At 41.3% G+C, this 13,801-nt stretch overlaps 1 protein-coding gene across 1 annotated transcript in view; it reads left to right on the top strand.

The window, feature by feature from the left end:
* itpr1b (inositol 1,4,5-trisphosphate receptor, type 1b) overlaps positions 1-13,801 on the top strand; it is a 367,911-nt gene that overhangs the window by 61,661 nt on the left and 292,449 nt on the right. The window lies entirely within an intron of this gene.

The following is a 13,801-nucleotide window of genomic DNA, read 5'->3' as shown; positions in this document are numbered from 1 at the left end:
CTATTTATATTAATCAGAAAATGGAGATCTCAGAGGAAGAGGGAGACAGAGAAATTGGATAGAATGGGGGGGGGGAGAGGGAGTGGAGCAAGGGATGAGGTAGGAGGGAGGAAGGAAGAGGGAGACTTACTTTGTGTAAGACTGGATCGAAGACATTATGTATCCTTGGTTTTTAAATATGCCATGCTACTGTAGACTGACCGTTGTGAATGTTTCAAGACAAAGCCACGTTTTCTCAGTTTGATATATTGAATTGTGTTTCTTATTTCCAGTCCAAACTCTCTACCATCTGGACCTTAATATAAGGAAAATAATAATGAATAATACTTAGTAGTTGAGGACCAATACTTCAAAGCCTATCTATCTACATGAACCATATACTGACCTAGTCATATTCAGAATTCATGATAGGCTTATCCATAGTATTCCCTCACATCATCATTGCAGACATATTGGTAGGCAAACAACAGGTGCTTCTAATTGGTGGACCAGTGATTAGGTAATTAGACGACAACCGTGGACAGTTTCATGAGAATACGATCATTCTGAGATTGTACATTATTCCTCAGTAATGCCCTGTCATGTATACCATTCTAGACTATGGTGACTCCATCTACCGATCTGCTTGCAAAACGACTCTACAGAAGCTTGATATCCTCGATCACTGCCACCCGTTTCGCTACAAATGCTCCTTTCAGAACTCGCCACTGCACTTTATATTCCTCTATAAACTGGCCATCCCTACTAAGGCTGTCCCCGAACCCTGTTTTTGGGATTCGAACTTCGTCAGGGTTTTTCGAGCGAACGTTCGAACCTTCGTTTTTAATAAAAAAAAAGAAAAAAAGTTAAATTTTTATATATATATTTTTTTTTACTGTCCTCAAACTAAATCCTCAATTTGAATAAAGTGATTAATCTGATTAAATTAGTCTTTATTTGGGCGGCTACGTGGCGTAGTGGGCAAGGCGCTCGCCACGAATGCGGAGACGCTGGGCTCGCCTGTTCGAGCCCAGCTGTTCGAGCCCAGCGCTCCACATTGCTTTCAGTTTAGCTGGTCGTTCATACTAATACACATTGGCCGTATTAGGGGGTGGGAAACTGATGGGTGGCGATCGGGCGTTGTGGACAGTGACTCCTACAGGTCGGTTGGTGCGCCTGCGCAGTAGAATCAGGAAGTGTCGGGGGCAGCGTGAGCCTCCCACGCGTTACTCCTCGCCACAGAGATCGAGCTGCGCAGGTGAAAAGATGCGACTGCTGTTACCTCAAGTACCGGAGGGGACTTGTGCTATGTATGACTTAGTCCACATTGCAGCCGGCTTGTGGGAGGCAAGAAACGGCGTTCGTGACAGGGGAGGGTTGAATTGGATGATACGAAAATTGGGGTGGGAGAAAAATATAGAAAATGGGAGAAAAAGTGGATCAAAAAAATAAATTAGTCTTTATTTTTTTTTATTAAATCAACTTTCCAGACCCAGCCCAGGGAGAAGCCCCAGCCCAACTAAATCAATTAAATAAACTTTCTTTAACACTTTGGATGCCACGCCCGAGATATTCTCGTGTTTACGCCCCGACCGTTGAATGCCCATCACGAGATTTCTCTGGTTTTAAATCTTTTTTATTTTTTTTTATTAGCGATCTGAAATCATATTGCATCAAGCGAGCCTACCGTTGGATATCCAGGCACCGCCGGCGCTCGGATGTGAAAAAAGCGCCCCCTATCGTCTCCCAGATGGTAAATCACCCTTTTGTAGTGGACTCAATGAAAGTGAATGGGAGAACGGATTTCTGACTCCACATTTTACTTCTCACTGATGTAACCGGGGTCTACCAGAGTTCATTCTGGAACCTTGGTGCCACGGCGAATGTGTTATACTGTACACACGCTGGATCAATACAATTATCGATTTTTTCGAATGGTGATCAGGAATTGGAATATACCATTTGGATACCATCTGATGTTGGGTAAGGAATCTATGTTATCAGTCTTAGGATAATCAGGCTCGTTTTCACGGAGATATAAGCGTTTCCACTATATGTGATATAGCTGTTTCACTGTAAAAGGAAATAGGAGACTCGATTTCGGCTCGCCGCAAGAGCGTGCATGCGTACACATATACTATCGATAATCTAGCATTTATTTGAAAACGATTCATAAATAGGCCGACAAATTACAACGTTCTGGAATATTCCAGTAAAAGACGATTATCATCATAGGGTTGTTTTTTTCCGAGAAAACTAGTGATTTTCAAAATGCTATCAAACGGAAATGAAGCGATAAAAAAAACAATCTGCCTTGACAATGTTGACTGGAAAATGAGTCTTTGATAAGCGATGGGCAGATTAGACACACAGCCATAATTTAAAACATAGATTAGGCGATATTAAGTTAACATTGGAGTGGGTTTGGGCATCAAGGGGGTAAAAAGGAAAACATGGCGGGGCATCCAAAGTGTTAATGAATATAACTCATCAGTTTCTTTTAATACTATATTAGTGTAGCCTAATCTTTATCTGCAAATGTGAAGAAAAAACCCATTGGTTTAAACAGAATTAATAGAAAAAAAATTATTTTATTTTAATAAAGTAAGATTAAAAAAAGAGAGAAAAAAAAATGCGAATGTTGATTTAGAATTTGAATGCCAACGTAACGAACGAAGGTTTGAACGTTTGGGCTCAGCCCTAATCCCTACACACCCCTCGTGGAATACACTGGTTTAATCTATAAAACTGTCTGTGGTCCTTCACCACTACCTGTGTAGTTTGTTGAAATTTGTACCTGCCGTCTACAACAGGGGTTCCCAACCTTTTTTCCCCCAGGGACCCCCAAACATCTCTGATGAAATTCCTGGACCCCCCTCCTAATAAAATACTATAAAATACTTTTTTTTGTCATTTTAATAACAAACTGCTTATACACAGGCATATGCATCACAATTAGACCCACTATGCTTCTTTGACTTGTGCCTTCAATCAACAAATCTCATCTTGCACCATATGTATTTCAAAATGTTGGCCAATATTCAAATCCTGTATTCATCCTCTCAAATCAGGCCCTAATGGTGAACGGTTTGCATTTATGTTGAATGAAGTAAGAATCCACTGCAGTAAAAAATATCCTCACCTCGAGTGGTGGTAGTAAGGTTGACTGACATGAGAATGTCCTGCTTCAGATCCTCATTTTCGATATACTGCACATAAACGATGAGCACAGCCTCGTCTGCGACAGTTGTAGTTTCATCAAGTTGTATGGCAAATGGACCCTTTCTAAGCTTTTCTGACAGCTGCTGCTCGCAATCACTTGACATCTTACAGTATCAATTCGGTCTTTCACTACATTGTTCGAGAGTGGTACTGATTTTAGTTTATCCGCCACCTGTGGGCCGCACAGTTTCTAAACCATTTTGTTGCAGGCTGGTTTGATGAGCTGCTCGCCAATATTGTGCGGTTTCTTTGCTTTTGCAATTAAAAGCGAACACTCAAAGGAGGCTTCGGTAGCCTTCTGTAAATCACTGCCACCCCTGCTCCACGCTACTCTAACATCAACAGGCTTGTTCGCCTTGAGAGACTGTTCTTTCCTCCGAAAAAAGTCTGGATCCTTCCCAACGGTTTCTGGGTGCTTAGACGCCTGATGTCTCTTCAGCTTGCTGGGCTTCAGGCTCGAGTTTGCCAACTTTTCTCCACAAATCACACACTCGGGTCGTTTGTCTGGTCCCTCAGTGAAGCCCATGGTGATGTAATTTTCGCGATTGCTGTAGGTCCTAACTTTTTTTGCAGATGAGCTGCCGTCATCTCCTTTTCGTTTGTCACACATTTTCGCCTCTGGCGGCTGACTGCAGACGAGCCGAGAAAGTTAACTAGCGTGCTAGGCTAGCTACAGAAAGTGATACAGTCAACTGATTCGCGTTTTAGCGGCTACCCGGTAGCCTACTGTTAACGTTCAAAAATCATGTCTAGATGTTTATTTATTTATCTTTATTTTTTATTGTAGTGGAGAGACTATTCATGCGTCTGATGATAAAAATATGCTAATTAAATATTTCTCTGGAGAAAAAAAAAAAAAAAAAAAATCATCTGTGGTTTGGCAGACCCCCTGGCGGACCCCTCAAATCTCATCCTGTTGAAAATCCCCAAAACACACTCAGTAATTGGTCAATCAGCATTTCGGTCTGCTGTGCCCACAGACTGGAACAATAATTGCAAAAAAGTTTAGAATTGGACAATTTCATCTCGGCTTTCAAGGAAACTATCACGGACATGTATACTGACACTTGCAACTGCTACTAAACTAGCACCTGTATCTGCCTGCCTGCTGTGGCTGTTTTTGTTTTACTCTGTCTTATCCCGTTTTAACTTGTTTGAATCATCCGTTTTAACTTTTTTTTTATTTATTTACCTCTGTCCCATATCCCTCAAAAGGCTGTGCCTTTTGCCAGGTTGCCATTGTAAATAAGAATTTGTTCTTAACCTCCCTTAATTCAGAAAATTCGCCTAAAAGTATATACCAAAGTAAATGGAAGATTGCTCTACTTCTACAAGGTCTACAAGGCATGTTCTTGGTATCTAGGGACATCTATGGACCTCAGCGAATGTATTCCCAATATTGTGTCTAGGGATGTTCGATATTGGCTTTTATATCGATATTGTCCAACTCTTAATTTCCGATACCGATATCAACCAATACCGATATATGCAGGGTTTCCCCCCCCAAAAAAACGGAATAATTTCAGTTTATTTTAATACTATTAGTGTAGCCTAACAATAAATAAAATCTGAATTTGTTCTTAATTGCTTGCCTGGGTAAATAAAGGTTAAATAAATGTAAAAAAAAAAATTTTATAAAAGAAATTTGAAAACCGATCAACTTCCGATATCACATTTTAATGCCAATATCGGCCGATAATATCGGACATCCCTATTGTGTCTGTTACTATGCTTGAGTAAATTGTAATGAACCAAAGGAGAATATAAATGATTCTCTTTGACGGTGAATAACACCATGCTAACATTGACCAAAAGTGAGAAATTGCCACTGAGCCCATTCAGCACTTTTTTTTATCAACTTTTTCTCCCCATCTTTCTATTTTTCTGCCGTCCCAATTTCGTATTATCCAATTCTTCCCTCCCCTGTCTCGAACGTTGCTAGACCATGCCTCCCACTGGTCGGCTGCAATGTGGACGAAGCCTTGCATCACGTGTCCCCGATCTCTCAGTGGCGAGGAGTAACGCGTGGGAGGCTCACGCTGCCCCCGATACTTCCTGATTCTGCTGTACAGGCGCACCAACCGACCTGTAGGAGTCGCTGTCCACAACGTCCGATCCCCACCCACCGGCTTTCCCACCCCCTAATACTGCCAATTGTATTAGTATGAACGACCAGCCAAGCCGGAAGCAACGCAGAGAGCTGGGCTCGAACGCAGTGTCTCCTGCGTTAGTGGCGAGCGCCTTGCCCACTGCGCCACTTAGCCGCCCTCATTCAGCACATCAAGTGTACTAATCTAAATCTAAGCAAATTAATAAAGCGCAGATGATTTACAGGGGGTTTTGTAGATACAGTACTGCATCTTGCCATCCAGACACATGCAATTTGAAATATGAATATAGAATATCAGCACCGACGGCACGTTCTTTTGTAGCACGTGCAACATATGTCACACTGTACAGCCCTGCCACGTGATTGCAAGTTAAGAAATCTAGTGCTCTATGCACAAAATCTGTTATTCTTTCGAACAAATCTCTTCTCATCAAATGTATTTGTAAAGTCCGAAAAGTGAATGTCCCCTTGGGCCGGACAAGTCTTCTTTAACTCAATCAGCGCCAGACCTGAGGATAGTCGGGTTATCTCGCCACCCGTTCAGCGCCAGACCGGAGTATAGTCGGGTTTTCATCGTTATTTATTTTATTCGATATTTCTATTCATTACAGGCACACGGACTCAGGGTTAACATGGGGAATCATCCTGAGAATGCCAAAGTGCAATACCGGCCACATCCTCCCAGGTTGCAGTATCGAGCACCCTTTGAAACCTTATATCTTGGCCTGTGCAACGTTCAAATGTCTCTGGGCGCACTTTTCTTTGTCAGGCGAGTCGAGCGGGTATCCCGATCACATTGAGAAGCGTCAAATGCCCCCGATGCATCTGTTGTGGTGGATTATGTTGGCGACACGATGGACACCAATACTTGGACTCACGATCAGACAATTGGAATATTCTTTTTGGAGTACCTCCTAGTGAAGGTAAGGACTAAATTATATCAAACCTGCTTTGATACAACCATGATTTCACCTCGATCGCAACGTGTGTGTGTAACGTTACTCCACAATGTATGCCGTTGGTGACGATCACCCTTTCATGCATTCATGATGAAACATAATACCTATTATATACATTTGATTTGGAAATAGTAGCGTGTCCAGGCGAGAAACTGCAAAGTTTTTAGTGAAATTCACGATAGATAGTTGATGTCAAATGGGCCATAGTATTGTATCCATAGCTATAATATAGAATATATATATAGCCCTGCAAACACTGCCACTTATTCCTATCTTTTAGAGCGTTGGCGTGGTAGGAACAAGCGATGCTCAAGTCAGTGGCGTCCAAAGAGTTAAACAAGTCAAGAAGAAACAAAAAAAATAAACATAATATTTAAAACCCACCATGAAATCCAAAATAAATGTAAAATGAATAAATAAATGCAACACTCCCAGATATACCCCAGCGAAGGTAAGGAAAAACTCACTAAAAACCTAGCAAATAGGAAAAAAGCACCACAGGCGATGTGGAGGAGAGATACCTTAGAAGGGCCGTTCAAGGATGTCTGTGATAAGATATTCCTTTATTGATCCCCTTGGGGAAATGCAGGCATCATACAGTAGCAGCATGGGGAAGGTGGAGGGGTGGTACAGGTAGTAGAATTATAGTACAGTGGAGAAGTAAAAATAGAATAAAAAAAAGGCAGTGTAAACAATATAATTAACTATGGACATGCGCATATGGGTAACAAGGTGCAAGATGAGGGTATTTATGCCCTCTCAGTTATATATTGTAACTAAATTTATTGTAGGGAAAATATATCCTCTAATAATCTTAATCTAATATATAATCATAATATGCTAAATATATGCTCTGAGGAAGTATACAGTTAATAGTGTTGCTATGGATTATCGATGGGTGGAGAATAAAACGGGTGAATAGTTGGTAGGTATGTACAGTACATATACGTGTAATAAAACGCATATGTACAGTTGCAACAAGATTGCGTTGGCTAGGCAAAGTTGTGTTTTTAAAGGTGAAGGATTTTTAAAGTTCGCTATTTGGCCAAACGACATGACTGGTCTAAAGTAGGGGCAAGAAGACAATCACCGGAGGAGCATCGAGTTGTCATCCGGATGGATGGTAGCTCTGTTGAGATACTCAATAAAGGGCTTCCAGGTCTTGTCAAATGATTTACTGGAGTCTTTAACACTTTGAGAGCCCACCACGACATAACACGTGTTATCAGCCCGCCCCCTGAATGCCCACCACGACAATTAGCATGTTATTTTTTTATTAGCGATCTGAATTCATATTTCATCAGTCTCTCGTTGGGAAACCAGACCCATCAGGAGCTCAGATGTGAAAAAAGCGCCCCCTATCGTCTCCCAGATGGTAATGCACCCTTTTGGAATGGTCTCAATGAAAATGGATGAGAAAAGAAAAATCCGGAATCCACATTTTACTTCTCAGGCATGTAATCCGAGCCGATTGCAGTCATTCTGGTCCCTCAGAACAGCGTGGAATATGTGTTTCGAGCACCCAGCGTTGGATCAATAAAAGCGATCGATTTTTGTAATGGCGATCAGGAATTGGAATGATATTTTTGGAGAACATCTGATCTGAGGTAAGGAATCTATTTGGGATAATCGGAGTTGTATTCGCTGAGCTCTCAGCGTTTGCCCTGTGTGTGTGATGTTGAGGAAATGAGGTAATCGAGTTTCAGCTCGCGTGCATACATACACATATACTATCGATAATCTAGCGTTTATTTGAAAACGATTCATAAATAGGCAGAAAAATTACAACGTTTGTGTATTCTAGAATATTCCAGTACAGGGCGTTTATTATGGAATCTTTAAATTTTTCCTTGAAAACGAGGGCTTTTCAAAATGCTATAAAACGGAAATGAACCGATAAAAAAACAATCCGCTTCGACAATGTTGACTGGAAAATGAGTCATTGATAAGCGACGGGCAGATTAGACACATAGCCATAATTTAAAACATAGATTAGGCGTTATTAACGCTAACATTGAAGTGGATGATGGGCATTCAAGCACTAAATCGTGCGCCCCCTGCTGGCACTGAAAGTGTTAAGTGAAAATGTAATCTTCAAGTTTGATGTGATTTAGAATCTCCTAGTGCCAACTATTGTGTTAGGGGGGGGGGGGGAGATCGTGCTTCCCTGGGAACACCACTTTGCAGGCTAAAACATCTGCTCCTTGCATCAATAACCAGAGATTTTTGTGGTGGACAAGTGGTGTTCCTGGGATTGCATCTAATGATACAAATATTTTTTGTTATAAAAAAGAACAAACTACTAGTGCCTCTGGGAGTCTGGAAAACCTTTTGTTGCACGTGTATGGGCTTTAAAAGTGATGCAGAGCTTGCTCCGTTTCAGCTGGGCAGGTAAACTCCCACTTTCCTGCCAGACAGTTTGGGCAGGACCAGAACATGGGTGTATTGTTAGCGGGCAACTGTTTGCACCTATTGCAAGTATCACTAGTACCTGGATATTTTATTCAGGAATTTCTATAATGTACTCTGACAATAACCTTACACTGCAATATAACCATGCCTAGCACACATAAAAGAGAGTGGACTAGATCAATAATATGGACTCCCAATTTCCTGCTCTCAAATCTCCTTCAGATGGGCTGTCGGATCAGAGTTAAGGAGGACAACGGACTTCTAAATTATGGAGATGGAGCACTTCTGGACAGGATCCAAAGCTAGAAGTAAATCAATCCAGGAGGGTGATTGGGGAAATGGGGTTATTTTAGACTGAATGAAATGTCTAATTTGAAGGAAACAAAGAGTAGTTTTTTGGCAGAACAAACCTATTCGATAGCTCTGTGAAATCAGTGAAGACTCCTTCCTTATAGAAATCTTTGATAATGTCACACCAGATATGAAAGGTGGGGTCGAAGGAAGAGGGTGGGAATAATTTATTTGAAAGAAAGGGTTTGTCCAGTTTGAAATGTTTATGGAATTGTATCCAGATTCTAATTAAATTGGTAACCACTGGTTTTGGGAAATAGTGTGAGTTTTAAGGGAAAGTTGTGCAGTGATAAGAGATTGAAGGGAGCGCTTTGATTACAGTGAGACCTTTAACCTCTTAAGCCCTAGCCATATTTTCAGAAAATTTGCCTAAAAGTACATACCCAAGTAAATTGAAGATTGTTCCACTTCAAAAGGTCCATTTGTATGTTCTTGGTATCTAGGGACATCTATGGACCTCAGGGAATATATTCCCAGTGTCAGAAATATTGTGTCTGTTGCTTGAGTACATTGTAATGAACCAAAGGAGATTATCAATTATAAAATGTTTCATATTTGGCGGTGAATAACACCATGGCAACATTGACCAGATGTGAAAAATTGCCCCTGAGCTCATTCAGCACCTTCTTGAGTTCAAGGGCGGAAGCCACAAAGAATGGATTGCGCGGTGCTAATTGCACCCTTAAAGCCCAACTTGCAGGTTAAACTCTACTCTTCAATTATGGGTAGTTTACATCATTGGTATCTAATTTAATTTTTTTTTTTTCATTTGACGCTGGAAATGCCACTCCGAAAGGGGTAAAGAGGTCCACGCACGAATAACATGCACGCGCGAATCAAAAAATCTTATCAGAGCTATCGGGGCCATGACATCACGTCGGGTATTTTTCCCCTACTTCTGATCCACTACAAGGAGTTTTGACGAGTGCAGAAAGCTATTTCCTTGATCCAAATGGACGCCTTACAAGACGCAAATGGGTTTAATCGTCGGGAGACTTTGATGGACCAGCTACAACTGGTTGAAACAAGGTAGTTATAATGTTTTTAATGTCGTAAAAAAAGAACTACATTTACCACTAGGCAGCCTGTTGTTCAGTACAGCAGCGCTACTGGTCTGTGGGCTGTCGCCTTATCCCCGGGTCATAGTATCAAGCTGGCTATATGGCTCTGGCTAACGTTACCCCGCTAACGTTAGCATTATATCTACTGTCTTGCATGTAAAAGAGTTTTGGGAACGAGTCAAATGTGTAGGTCCTCTTCTCAGACCTGTGAGGCAAAGCACTGCTGCACACACATCCTGCCGGCTAGCAAGCTATGCGCCCCGGCATGTTGATACGATAGTAGCCCCTTTAGCTGCACTCGGTGCATCAGTGACGATAGCTATGAGCTAACTAACGCTACAAGCTCAAACACCTTATAACTACTACTATTGTCGTGTCCATAAGGCCTAACAAAAATAATGGTTGGTTTCCGGTTGCCGACCGACCCTGCCGATTTAGGTGCGACCCAATATATTTTATGAGTTTAAAAAAAATAAATAAAAAATTTAGAATAAAGTTTCATAGAAATCTTAGTCAAACATTTAGTATTATGGATATTAAACATGCTGGCAGAGTACATGCATCCATGTTGTTGTGAACATTTTAATTAAATAAAGAAATTCCCTATCCATAGTCGCCGTGGGAAAGTATAAAATAAAAAAAAAATAAAAAAATTCCCTACCTACCCATGGCCAAACTGACAACCAACAGGAAACCAACAATATTTTTTATTATGCCTAAGTTCCTTGGCAGAATACTTGTGATGACAAAGGTATAAGAGGAGAGAACCATTTTAAATCGGGTGATGCTATGAGTTTCGGCTACCAAGCTAAGCTAAGCTACGTTAGCTAACTTAGCTAGCTTCTAATGGTGTATACACAATATGTACAACGACACAATGATTTTCATTAGTACAAATATGGTAACATGGTTGTGGCTTTTACAAATAGTGGTTAGCTTTAGAGATGGATGGCTATGATCACGGAGCAATAGTGTTGTTAGGTGAAACGGATACATTTTCATTCATTACTCCTCGGCTAGTAGTAGCAAGGCTCTCTGCCTGCCACTAGCTGTGTGTGACTCTCAGACTCTCTGTGTGTGTGCGACTCTCAGGTGCCCTGCACCTGCTGTGACGACATCATTTCGATTACACGCGCACGTTATGAACCATTGATTAAAATATCCACGTGCATGGTGATTGTGTTGGGCAGACAAAATGTTTGATTAAAAACGCCATGAAAGTCACCGTTGGCCTAGTCCACATTGTTTATTGAACAAAAATACAACCTGCAAGTTGGCCTTTAACTGCGCGCGATTTTAGCGTGCAGGATCTGCTCCGTCTTTGCGAGCTATCCACTAAGGACATTGCGCGGATGAGATACTAGCGCAGACACGCCCATATGTGTGTAGTTTGCTCCTGATCTGCTCCAGCGCAGTTTGCTCGCGGAGCAGTCTGCACCTGACAGCGCTGTTGGCAGATATCAGGAAGGGGGAAAATAAACCCGAAATGAGCCATAGACATAACAGTATTTTTTTCTTTCGTCATTGCATATTCTATTCTATTGTGCTCCCGCTCATCCAACTTAGCCCTTCTGAGCACACCACACTACCGCCTTAAGTCCACAGAAAACGAATCATTCTCCTCCTCTGCTCCCCGACTCTGAAATCAACTCCCATCACACATCAAAGAAGCCCCATCCGTAGAAACATTTAAGTCTCACCTCAAAACCCACCTGTTCAACCTTGCATACCCTCACTCCTGACCCTCCAACCCCTGCATCACTTACATTTCCACTTCTGTACACACCTATATTTTAGTATTATTATTATTTATTAAAAATGTCACTCTGTTTTGTCTCTAAGATGTCTCCCTTTCTCTGTAGTATCCCCACCATGTTGTCAAAGTCCATGTACTGTGTTTGTCCATGTACTGTGTTTGTCCATATACCATAATGTAATGTATGTAAAGCATTTTGAGATACTTTATGTAAGGCGCTATATAAAATAAATCTATTATTATTATGTTTGTCATGTCCTATACAATTTTCTTTTCGTATTATAATTGTACTATATTCTATTGTGCTATATTTAATTTAGTTGATATCCCATTTAATTGTATTCAACCTCTTTATTTACGGTTGTCCAGCCCTGGCCTATATTTGATTTCATAGTTATATTCTATTGTGCTTAACTTAGTTCATATTTCATTAAATTAATTTATTGTATTATCTGTCTGTTAATGTCTGTCCGCTAATGTCCCACCGAAAACTACCAAAGCAAATTCTCTGTATGTGAAAACTATATACTTGGCAATAAAGTCCTTTCTGATTCTGAGTAATTTCTCCATCACCGCAAATCCGCCTCTCAATTAATATCGCCGCAGGGGGGCATAATCCCACGGGACAATGCATTGGAAACTTGAACTACCCCATGAATATTATTGCGCAGATCGGAATACCGGTGCATGCGTGGGAGCTTGCGCAAAATCACCCATATTTTTCCACTGCCACGTTTGGATATCCCAACTGCGCTCAGACTGAGATATGAGATGCCAAATGTGTTTATTTAGTTTATTTCATCATTACATTTGTTTGTCATCCCCAAATAAAATTATTTTTAGCAGACCTGTCCATAGTGCAGAATCTTTATACCGAATTTAGGCACTGCCAGTGAAGATATTTTATAATTAACGAATATTTTGAGTGAGTAAGTTGTATTTAATGTTTAGTTAGGACAGGGGTCAGCGGCACGGTGGTGTAGTGGTTAACACTGTCGCCTCACAGCAAGAATGTCCAGGGTTCGATTCCCGCTTGGGGACCAGGTTTCCATGATGCCAGGTACTCAGGTGGGGTATCTCCCAGGCCTTTCTGTGTGGAGTTTGCATGTTCTCCCCGTGCTCGCAAGGGTTTCCCCTCCGATAAGATAAACCCAATGGAAAAACATGCACAACAGATGGCTAACGCTGTGGCGTCCTTGACGAAGACGGACAGGAGCACTTGGATTGGTCCCCGGGGCGCGGCTCACGTTGACGCCCTATCTGCTCCCAGCTGCCCATGGGGGGAAGGACAACGGGATGGGAAAAGTGCAGAGAGACATTTCATCAGCGACTCAGTGCATGTGTGTGTGTTCCTGTGGGTCGCCCATCTCGCGTGTGTGTGTTAAACTGCATGACAAATAAAGACTTCTAGTCTTACCAATTATTATTATAACCTTTACTATCAAAAGAGACACTTTCCCCCCCTCCCACAAAATTAAATGCTCAGGGAGCCGCACAACCTATTTACCCTTAAAATGAAGATAACAATGTGCAACGTTTTATATCCCAAGCATACCCCACATTTAGCATAAAACACCTGACTATTGCATACCCAAAGTAATTTGCGATTTATTATACTTTATACTTATAGCACATAGTTTGTTGCATTAATGGAATAATAAAGCAACAAAAAGAAAATGTTTGACTTTTTATTGCTGTTTTTACCTGTTATAACAAAGGAAAACCTCAAACTCTTATGAAGAGGAGAAAAAATACTGACTGTGTAGACCTATTTTTTAATAAAACACAGAAGAGGAGACAACTGTTGACAGTCAGCTATGGGGCGACAATAATATGTTCATGAGGCATGGTTTCTCTCTAGCCATATGGTGTGGTTTATTTCACATTGGTACACAGCAGTACATGAGAGTCCTTCTATGAGAGCGACGGTGGAAGAGACAGAGGGGCAGTT

The sequence above is a fragment of the Notolepis coatsorum genome (genome assembly GCF_963971535.1).
Source record: "Notolepis coatsorum genome assembly, chromosome: 6".
NCBI classification, from domain to species: Eukaryota; Metazoa; Chordata; class Actinopteri; order Aulopiformes; family Paralepididae; genus Notolepis; species Notolepis coatsorum.
This window is presented reverse-complemented; position numbering and strand designations above follow the sequence as displayed.